This window comes from Spermophilus citellus (assembly GCF_964194105.1).
Source record: "Spermophilus citellus genome assembly, chromosome: 4".
NCBI lineage: Eukaryota > Metazoa > Chordata > Mammalia > Rodentia > Sciuridae > Spermophilus > Spermophilus citellus.
Genome location: NC_138185.1, coordinates 3848721 through 3860681, shown reverse-complemented (window position 1 = coordinate 3860681; position 11961 = coordinate 3848721).

The following is an 11961-nucleotide window of genomic DNA, read 5'->3' as shown; positions in this document are numbered from 1 at the left end:
CTAGAGGTAGTTGACTCTTAAACCCAGCCCTTCAAAATGCCTCTGCCTTCATTCCCTTTCCTCCATTCTTTCAACAAACATTAAGCAAGCTTTCTGCTTAGTCCGGGAGACACGGAACAAGACAGACGGGCGCCCTGCTGGCTTAGAGTTTACAGACTGGTAGGAGAAAGAACAAAGTAAATAGGCCTTTGTCATCTCTCCTTTACCCTTACTTAGCTTAATGATAGACTTCTAATTCACCACCCTCCTCTCATCCCTGCCCCCATCAACTGCCAAATGATCTTTTTAAAAATGCAGTTGTAATTGTGTCCCCTTTCTTGCCTAAATCCTTTGATGATCACTTAGACCCAAAAGTGAGACAATCAAGGTTCCTTAAGTGAGACAATCAAGGTTCTCAAGAAGCTGCCCTTACCCTTCAGCCATCACCTGCTATTTTTCTCCCTTTCTAAACACCCCAATCGTTTGCATGACTCCTTATCCTTCTAATAGGGCCATTCCAGCATTGCTAAACAGGTTGAGTAAGTTGCCAACATTTTAAAAAAACAGATTGCTGTGTGGACAAAAATCTGCATTCCTCCCTTGTCTGGCAACAGTGTGCCCATTTTCTGTATGGTAACAGTTGGTTGAGGCAGAGAAATGGCTGCCCATTCTAGAATGGACATGGACTTTCCAAAGGCCAGGGAGTGGTCACAACCTGAGTTTCCCTTTCTCATTATGTTATCTGACCTATAGCCCATCACCACTGGACCACACCACATGGCCTTAACCTAATACTACATTACCTTTTAACTTGAACAAGATTAAGAGAGTGTTGTGTAATGTAAAAAGCATGGATTTTAATCAGAATCACTGGATTTGAATCCTGGAGAGATTTCCTAGTACAAACTTCCCCATGGGAATCTGCCTTTGGCTGACCAAAGGCCAGTAATCTAGAGACTGCTCAGACTGCAGTAAACTTTAATGTGACATGACTGTGTCTTATGCCCCTATCCAGAAAATAGCCTATTGGGTCAGAAGGCTCATAATGATTACACCACAAATTACATCATGAGTGTGCTGAGTGAACAGCACTGCCCTTTGTCAGGCCTTTCTGAGTGCCTACTAACAAGTTGCATGGATTCTCCTTTTGCCATCTCTGCATTCTAGGTCAGGGGTCAGCAAACCACAGCTGTTAACTGACAGACACAAAGATATTAAAATATAATGTGGTAGATGCAACCATAGGACTATCAATACATGTGGGGTCTTATGGGGGGTATTATGGTATTATGGAGAGAAGGGCATCTAGCCCATCTTGGGAGTAGTTGGAGGGCAGGAAAGACTGCCTAGAAAAGGTGGTACTTGATCCTTAGATACTACAATAGATTTTTTTTAAATAAAGAATAATTTTAGATTTATAGAAAAATTGACCAGATAGTGCACAGAGTTCCAATATTCCCCTTTCCCTCAATATACAGTTCCCCTGTTACTAACATATTGTATTCATGCAGTACATGTGTTATGATTGACGAGCCAATATTGATACATTGTCATTAACTGACGTTCATAGATTGTATTAGAGTTCAGTCTTTATGTTGTTCAGTCCTAGAGGTTTTAATAAACATGGGATTTGATGCACCTGTCATCCTTAAGAAGAATTTCATTGCCCTAAAAATCCTGTTTCAATCATTCACACCTCCCTCCCTCCCCTACTTTCAACCTTTGGCAATCATTAACCTTTCACACTCTTTAGAATTGTGCCTTTTCTAGAATGCCTTAGAGTTGAATTATATAATATGTAGCCTTTTCCATTTGAATTCTTTCATGAAGCAATAGGATTTAAAGTTCCTTTATATCTTTTTATGGCTTGATAGCTCCTTCTTTTTATCACTGAATAATATTCCACTGTATGAACAGTTTGTTTATTCTTTAACCTATATTTAGATTGGCCTGTGTCTTCCAAAAAAGATATATTGAAGTCCTAAATCTTGATATCTGTGAACATGATCTTAGTTGGAAAAGGGTCTTTGCAGATTTAGTCAAATTAAGATAAGATCACTAGAGTGGGCCCTGATCTGACCAGTGTCCTTAAGAAGGAAAAAAGAGGCACATGGAGAATGAGAGAGGCAGAGACTGGAGCAATGCAGCTGCAAGCCTGGGAGCACCAAGGATCAATAGCCACCACCAGAAACCAGAAAGAGGCTTGGAAAGATTCTACCCAGAGGCTCCGAGGAAACATGCTCTTAGACACATTGATTGCAGACTTCCAGCCTCTAGAACTGTGAGCGAATTCACCTCTGTGACTTTAAGCCACAGGCTTCAGTACTTTGGTACTTTATGATGCCAGTCCCAGGAAACTACTAGACTCATTGAGGTATCTCTTGATTCAGTTTTTGATGATTATGAATAAAACCACTACTATGAATAAAACATCTGCATGCAGGTTTTTATGGTGACATGAGTAAACACAGACAAGGATGACTGCTAGATCATACATTAAAACTATGTCTAGCTTTGTAAGAAACTATCAAGTTGTCTTCCAAAGTGGCCGTACCATTTCTCATTCCTTTCAGTAACACAAGAAAGTTCCCATTGCACCACACGCCTGATGACATCTGGTTAGTCCATTTTATTTGTTCCTCATGTCTATTTGTTTTCTGTTATTCTGGATTTTAGCCATTCAAATTGGTAGCACATAATGGTAACTCATTATTGTTTTCATTTCCAATTCCCTGACGACATATTAAACATCTTTCCATATGCTTATTTGCCATCTGTGTATCTTCCTTGATGAGATGTCTGTTCTAATTTTTTGCCCATTTTTAAACTGGGTTGTTTGTTTTCTTATTATTGGATTTTAAAATTTCTTCATATGTTTTGCATATCAGTCCTTTATCAGATATGTGCTTGGAAAGTATTTTCCTCCAGCCCATATCCTATCTTTCACTCTCTTTAACAGTGACTTTCCAGACCAGAAACTTTTAATTTTCTTTTTTTTTTTTTTTTTTTTTTGCAGTTCTGAGGATTGAACTCCAAACCTCACACATGCTTGGCAAGCACTCTGCATCCCCAAGAGAACTTTTTAATTTCAGTGAAGTCTAACCTGCTGATTTTTCCTTCCTGGATCACATTTTTTGGTATCTAAAAACTTGTTGCCAAACACAGGATCACCTAGATTTTTATTTCTTATGTTATCTTTTAGAAGTTTCATAGTTTTGTATTTTACATTTAGGTCTGTGATCTGTTTGGGGTTAATTTTTGGTGAAAAGTTAAAGGTCTGTGTCTAGATTCAGATTTTCTTTGCGTGTGGATGTTTGATTGTACCTGCACTCTTTTTTTTTAATTTTTTTTTTTTATTGGTTGTTCACAACATTACAAAGCTCTTGACATATCATATTTCATACATTAGATTGAAGTGGGTTATGAACCCCCAATTTTACCCCAAATGCAGATTGCAGAATCACGTCAGTTACACATCCACAATTTTACATAATGCCCTATTAGTAATTGTTGTATTCTGCTGCCTTTCCTATCCCCTACTATCCCCCCTCCCCTCCCCTCCCATCTTCTCTCTCTACCCCATCTACTGTAATTCATTTCTCTCCTTGTTTATTTTCCCATTCCCCTCACAACCTCTTATATGTAATTTTGTATAGCAATGAGGGTCTCCCTTCATTTCCATGCAATTTCCCTTTTCTCTCCCTTTCCCTCCCATCTCATGTCTCTGTTTAATGTTAATCTTTTCTTCCTGCTCTTCCTCCCTGCTCTGTTCACAGTTGCTCTCATTATATCAAAGAAGACATACCAAATGTACCTGCACTCTTAAAACGACTTTCCTTTCTCCATTGAATTTCCTTTGTTTCTTTGCATAAATCAGTTGACTATATTTGGTGGGTCTCTTTTCAGTTTCTCTATTGGGTTCCATTAACCTGTCGTGTATTTTTTTTTTTTTTTGCAGTGGGTGGGGGGATGATATCAGGGATTGAACCTAGAGGCTCTTTACCATTGAGCGAGGTCCCCAGCCCTTTTATTGTTTTCTTTTAAGGCAGGGTCTCACGAAGTTGCTGAGGCTGGCTTCAAACTTGTGACCCACCTGCTTCTACCTCTATTTGTCTGTTCTTTTGCCAATACCACCTTGTTTGATCACTGTAGTCTTTTTTGGTTTTGTTTTGATTTTTTTTAAAAAAAATCTTGTTTTTTGTTGTTTATTTGTTTTTGTTTATGTTTCTAAATTTTTTTCTTTGCTTTCTGAGGTCTTCCAGTAAGTCTTGAAGTCAAGTAGTATCATGGATCATATCACACTACCAGCTTTGTTTCTGTTTTTCAGCTCTGTGTCTGCTGCTCTGATTGTTTTGCCTTTCCATATAAATATCACAATTTGTTGACATCCTAAAATAACTTGAAATTTTGGTTGAGATTATGTTGAATCTATAGATGAAATGGAGAAGAACAATATCTTAACAATATTGAATCTTTCTAATGTGAAAGTGCAAATCCATGTATTTAAATTTCTTTTAACTTCTTTCATCTGAGTTTTATGGTTTTCCTTACATAAATCATGTACATATTTTATTGCATTTAAAACCTATTTTGTGGGGCTGGGGATGTGGCTCAAGTGGTAGCGCGCTCGCCTGGCATGCGTGCAGCCCAGGTTCGATCCTCAGCACCACACACAAAGATGTTGTGTCCGCCGATAACTAAAAAATAAATATTAAAATTCTCTCTCTGTCTCCCTCTCTCACTCTCTCTTAAAAAAAAAAAAACCTATTTTGTGCTAATATAAATGATACTGTCTTTTAATTTTAAAAGTTCACGAGTTCATTGCTATATAGAATAGCACCTGACTTTGTATATTACTAACCTTATATTCTTCAACCTTCCTTTTTTAAAATTTTTATTAGTTATTGATCGACCTTTATTTATGTATTTGTTTATATGCGGTGCTGAGAATTGAACCCAGTGCCTCACACATGCTAGGCAAGTGGTCTACCACTGAGCCACAACCCCAGCCCCTCCTATTTTTGATTATTAGTTACAGGAGTTTTTTTGTTTGTTTGATTGGTTGGTTTTGTTAACCAGTTCTTTAGAATTTTTCACATTGATAATCTTGTCTTTTGTGAACAGAGACAGTTTTATTTTTTCTTTTTTTTTCTATTAAATTAGCTAGGACTTCCTGTAATATGTTGAATACGAGTGTTGAGAGGGGACATCCTTGCCTTGTTCCAGATCTTAGGGAGAAAACAATTTCTCATCATTAACTATGTTGCACGTCACAGAGTTCTTGGAGATATTCCTATCAAGTTTAAGAAATTCTTTTTCTATTCTTAGTTTTCTGAGAGTTTTTATAGTGAATTTGTATTGGGTTTTGTCAAATGCTTTTCCTGCAATTGTTGATAAGATCACATGATTTTCCCCTCCTTTAGCCCGCTGTTGTAATAGATTAGATTCATTAGTTTTTAAATTTTGAACCAGACCTGTATGCCTGGAAAAAATTCTACTTGGCATGGTGTATGACTCATTTTATATATTGTCAGATTTGATTTGTTAACAAATTGTCGAAGATTTTGCATGTATTTTAATAAAAGAAATTGGTCTGTAGGTTTCCCTTATACAATGTCTTTGTGGTGTTAGGGTAATTCTGGTCTCATAGTATGAGTTAGAGAGTATTTACTATGCTTTTACCTTAGGGATGAGATTGTAGAGACATAGTATCATTCATTTCTTAAATATTTGGTAGAATTGACCAATGTAATTATCTTGGTCTGACATTTTCTTTTTTGGAAGTATATTAATTTTTGGTTCAATTTCTTTAATAAATATAGGCCTATTCAGATTGTTATTTTCTCATTTTGTGAGTTTTGGTACTTGTGTCTTTCATGGAATTGAACCAGATTATCTGTTACATTAAATTTATAATCATAATAATATGCTTTTTTAAAAAAATATATTTTTAGTTGTAGTTGGACACAATACCTTTATTTTATTTATTTTTATGTGGTGCTGAAGGTAGAACCCAGCATCTCGAACATGCTAGGCAAGTGCTGTACGGCTGAGCCACAACCCCAGCCCTTCATAATATGCTTTTTGTTTTAAAAAAATATGTATTTTTTTAGTTGTTGATGGACCTTTATTTAGTTTATTTGTATGTGGTGCTGAGAATCAAACCCAGTACCTCACACATGCTAGGCAAGCACTCTGCCACTGAGCTACAACCCCAGCCCCATAATAGGCTTTTATTATCCCTTTAATGTCCATGAGATCAGTAGTTATAGCCCTTATTTCATTTATGATTTTAATTTCTATCTTTGTTCATCTGCCCTGAGGCTTATCAATTTCACTGATCTTTTTAAAGAAACAGTTTGTGCTCTCATCAATTTTCTCAATTGTTTTCTTGCTTCTAATTTCATTGATTTCTGCTCTAATTTTTATTATTCTGTTTTTACTCCTATTTGCTTTAGGTTTATATTACTCATTTTTCTTGAATTACCTGAGGTGGAAGCTTAGATTAATGATGTTAACATGCATTCAATGCTACAAACTTCACTCTAAAAACTGTATTTCCTGCACCTCTCAAATTTTGAGTTTTATTTAATTAAAGATATTTTAAATTTTCTCTTGAGACTTCTTCTGTGACCTACGAGTTACTTACAAGTGTTAATTTCTAAAATGGGGAGATTTTCCAATCATCTTTCTGTACCTAATGTCTAGTTCAATTCCATTATGTTATATTTTAAAGGATTTTTCATCTTTTAAACGTTTTAAGGTATGTCTTATGGCCCAGAATATAATCTATCTTGTTAATGTTCCATGTGGGCTTGAGAATAATGTGTTTGCTGCTGTTTGGAGATGAAGTTTTCTTTTGGATTCAGTTGGGTCCAGTTGGTTGATGGTGCTGTTTGATTCACCTCTGTTTTTACTGATTTTTCTGCCTGCTGGGTCTGTCAATGGGTGATAGAGCTGTGATGAAGGGTTCAACTGTAACAGTACCTTCACCTATTTCTCTCTGCAGTCTTTGCCTCACATGTTTGGTGGTCTTTTGACAAAAGATGTGTACACATTAAGGACTGTTGTGTCTTTTTGGAGAACTTATCTCTTTATCGTTATGTAATGTCCATCTTTATCCTGCACATTTTCCTTATTCCGAAGTCTGCTTTGGCCCAAATTAATATGGTCACTCCCACTTTCTTTTGATTAGCGCTAGCATCGGGGATATATCTTTCTTCGTCCCTTTACCTTTAATCTGTCTTTATATTTAAAGTGAGTGGTTTGTTTGTTTGTTTGTTTGTTTATGTACCAGGGATTGAACCCAGGGGTGCTCTAACCACTTAGCAACATCCTCAGCCCTTTTTATTTTTTATTTGAACATTAAGTTGTTGAGGCTGGCCTTCAACTTGTGATCCTCCTGCCTCAGCCTTCAAGGTCACTGTGATTACAGATGTGTGCCACCATGCCTGACTTTAAAGTGGATTTTTTATAGAAAACATATAATTGAGGTTTGTTTTTGTGTTTTTATTCTCTTAGTCTCCTTTAACTGATGTATGTAGGCCATTCCATTTATTGTGATTACTGATAGAATTTATTAATATCTGCTATATTTGTAACTGTTTCTATTCCTTGTACTTTCTTTGCTCCTTTTAAACATTCCCTTCTTTTTCTATCTTCTCTGGTTTAAGTTGAGCCATTTATATGATTCCATTTTCTCTTTTTTTTAAACTTTTTTTTTTAAGAGAGAGAGAGAAAGAGAGAGAGACAGAGAGAGAGAGAGAGAGAGAGAGGGAGAATTTTTTAATTTTTTTTTTTTTTTTTTTTTTTTTTTAGTTTTTGGTGGACACAACATCTTTGTTGGTATGTGGTACTGAGGATTGAACCTGGGCCGCACGCATGCCAGGCGAGTGCGCTACCGCTTGAGCCACATCCCCAGCCCTCCATTTTCTCTTTTAATGTATCAAATGTGCTTTTTTTTTTTTCCTACACAGTATCTTTATTTTATTTATTTATTTTTATGTGGTGCTAGGGATCGAACCCAGGGCCTCACATGTGCTAGGCGAGCGCTCTACCACTGAGCCACAACCCCAGCCCCTCAAATGTGCTTTTTTTTTTTTTAAAAAAAATATTTTAATGATTGCCTTACAGTTTATAATATACACTTACAAGTAACCTAAGTCAACTTTCAAATAACATAAACACACAACTTTCAAATAACTATACATCTTACAGGTAGTAGAGGTAACTTACAACAAAATAAGTTCTTATAATATTGCTGTCATCCATTTCACTTATCCATAAGCTCTAATCACTCAATATTTACTGTATAATTATTATTTTTTTAATATTTTTTTTAGTTGTAGATGGACCTAATATCTTTATTTTATTAATTTTTTTATGTGGTGCTGAGGATCAAACCCAGAGCCTCACGCATGAGAGGCAAGCACTCTACCACTTAGCTACAACCCCAGCCCTGCTGTATTATTATTATTTTGAACAGAAGTCCATTAGGTAAAATAAGAATAAGAAAAAAAAAAAGGTTTTATTTTCCTTAATTTATTCCTAACACTTTTGGCGGGGGTGGGAGTTAGTATCAGGGATTGGAAGCAGGGGCACTTGACCACTGAACCACACCCCCAGCCCTATTTTGTATTTTTATTTAGAGACAGGGTCTCACTGAGTTGCTTAGCACCTCTCTTTTGCTGAGGCTGGCTTTGAACTCATGATCCTCCTGCCTCAGCCTCCTGAGCCACTGGGATTACAGGCATGCACCACTGTGCCCAGCCTGACACTTTTTATGTAGATCTAAGTTTCTGGTTTTTATCATTTTCTCTTTCTGAAAAACTTCTTTTAACATTTCTTACAAGACAGGTCTGCTAGAGACAAATCTCGGTTTCTGTTTGTCTGAAAAATCTTTATTTTTTCTCTTTGGAAAGATAATTTCACTGGATACAGAATACTAGATTGGTAGGGTTTGTTTGCATGTTTTTTCTCTTTCAACACTTTAAATATTTTGCTTCTTGCTTGCATGGTTTTTGAACAGAGTTTCAATGTGATACGTATCCTTGTTCCCTTACGCAAGATGTTTTTTCCCCACAAGACTCCTTTCAAGATTGTCTCTTTGTCTTTGGTTTTCTACAGTTTGAATATACTCCTAGATGTTAGTGTTTTAGTATTTATTTTTCTTGGAGGTCTCTGAGCTTCTGGAATCTCTGGTTGGTGGTGTCTGCACTTTTTCTTTCCTTCCTTCCTTCCTTCCTTCCTTTCTTTTTTTTTTTTTTTTTTTTTTTTAGTACTATCGATGGAGCCCAGAGGTGCTCCACCACTGAGCCGCTTCCCCAACCCTTTTTAGTTTTCATTTTCCTTGCTACGCTGCCCAGGCTGTCCTCGAACTTGAACTTGCTTCAGCTTCCCAACTAGCTGGGTGGTACCTACATTCTTGCATGCTGCCATTTTTTCCACTGGAGTCCTTAGCACACTAATCTCAATAATTTAAAGTTCCTGGTTTAATAATTCCCAATCTCTGTCATATTTGAATCTGGTTCTGATTCTTGCTTTGTTTCTGCAGACTGTGGTTTCTCTGGCTTTTGGCATCCCTTATAATTTTCTGATAGTCAGACATGGTGTAGGTGTGATAGGAACTGAGGTGAATAGGCCTGCAGTGGTCCTGTTTATCTGGCTGAGTTAGGCTGTACCTACTGTTTGCTGAAGCTGTGTCAAAGGCTTCAGTTTTCTCTAGCATCCTTGTTTTTGTCTCCCCTGCTGTCTTTGAGTTTCCTTGGAAACTCCTTCTGAATTGAAGTCTGTATCTTGCAGCATTCTCAGTTGTAATTCAATGTTTTTATTCTGGAGCCAGGTTGGTGTGATGGTGAGATACTGAGGAGGGGAGTCTTCTATAATCTTAGAATTGAATATTTGGGGGAGCAGGGGGATAGTGTAGCAGAGCTGTAACCTTCAGTATAATTTCCTAGCCTTTTCCCTCCTCCCCTATGTGAGACCAGAGAGCTAAAGGCAGCTGTAGGTATCTAATTACCCTCACTCTAGGCATGATAAGGGTCTGGTAAAGTAGTTTCCTTTGAAGACAAACCCTTGTTACAGAGCAGAGTGCTCTGGGCCAATTTCCAGATAGGTTCTTTTCTCCTCCTCTTGTCAAAAATTTGAGAGGATTTTCTTTAGATCTTTACAGTGAAGAACTGGTGGGACCCTGTGTGGGGTACCCCAAGAATGGGCCTCTGGACCTTTGGAACTATGAGGGTAGTCTACCCTTGGCCTGCAGTGATTCGTAAATACTGTTTAACTTGCTCTATAAATTCCTATGACCAACAGTGTCGCCCCTGGCAAGCTGGGGTTCTGTGTGTCCTCCTGTCTCTCTGGTTTTTAGAGCAGCAGTTTCCCTGCGACCTCAATCCTCTAAGGGATCTTAGAAGAGTCGTTGGCTTTCAGTGTGTTCAGGGATGACTCCCAAGCTTTTTACAGTTCTTTACCCAAGGACAGAATAAGGATGATATTTTGCATAAAGGTGAAGACTGTTTTTCTTTAAACATTTATTTTTTAGTTGTAGTTGGACACAATACCTTTATTTTATTTATTTACTTTTTGTGGTGCTGAGGGTCAAACCCAGGGCCTCACCTGTGCTAGGTGAGCACTCTACCCCTGAGCCACAACCCCAGCCTTGAAGACTGGGTTTTATGACCGCAGTTTAGATGCCCAACTTATCACAGATGGAAGTTCCTTGACAGCAGGAATGGTTTCAGCGTCTGATACTGCACTTGGTACGGAGGATGCTGTGTATCTTCCAAGTGAATGAAATCAAGGAAAGACACCTCTGCCCCTGATAAAAACTGCTAGCTGTGATTAACTGTCCCCAAGAGTCCAACATTATCCCCCCATCTTGTGAAAAATATTGACTGGTAGTAGGATGGGAATTTGGGAGAAGTTGGGAATCAAGCCCGTACCAAGGGAGGCTTCAGAAACAAAGAACCAAAGCACTTTTTCGGCTTTCCTTCGACTCCGCAGGCTTGAAGACCTCTGATGCCAGGGTGCCTAGGGGTTCAGACATGATATTGTCTTTATGTCCTACAGCCAGGGAACAATTTGGTCTCAATGATAATAATAATCTACTTTAAAAAATTAGATTACCGTATTTCACAGATTATAAGACACACCCCTTCTTCTGTTTTAATATCTGAAATCATGTGTTTTACCATCAATGGCATGTCATGAACTCATTAGCAGAATCCTCCCTCCCACCCATCCACATCCTTAGAAGTACACTTTTTAAAGCTCTTTTAAAATCAGGAACATCTTAGAGCAATTCTTATATTTATCAAACTAGCACACACCCATAATTTCAGAAGCTGAACAGCATTGTGGAAAAGGCAGTTCCCTACTCATCGTCCCTCTGTTAACCTCTCCCAGGGGGCAATTATTTTCAACTCATTTAGCCATTATTTCTGCTACTTTGCCTCCATATTTCTAAATAACATGAAAATCTATTTCTTTGAAAACAAACTAAGCAGCTGTTAAGGTCTCAATTTTGGATAAGTTTTTATTGACTTCTAGTATACTTTGCTCTCTAAAATCACCCTTCACACTGGACCACTAAATCATTCTCCCTATTTGCCTATATATTATATTACCTGAAATCACACCCCCTTAATTTGTTTCAAAATTTAGATCTTATTAAAGCTCACCACATGGTTAATAGAAGCAAATAGTTGTACTGAACTATTATTTAATAAATATATATATTCTTAATATCTTTATTTTGTTGTTTGTTTTATTTTTATGTGGTGCTGAGGATCGAACCCAGTGCCTCACACATGCTAGGTGAGTGCTCTACCGCTGAGCCACAACCCCAGCCTCTATTTAATAAATATTTTAAAAGTCCCTCATACCCCCTCCCATCTGGCTTCTCTGAGCAATCACTTTCTGCTATTTATCCCCAAATTACGAGCTTTATCCACAAGTCCCTGATTTTCATACTTTTAGCAATAT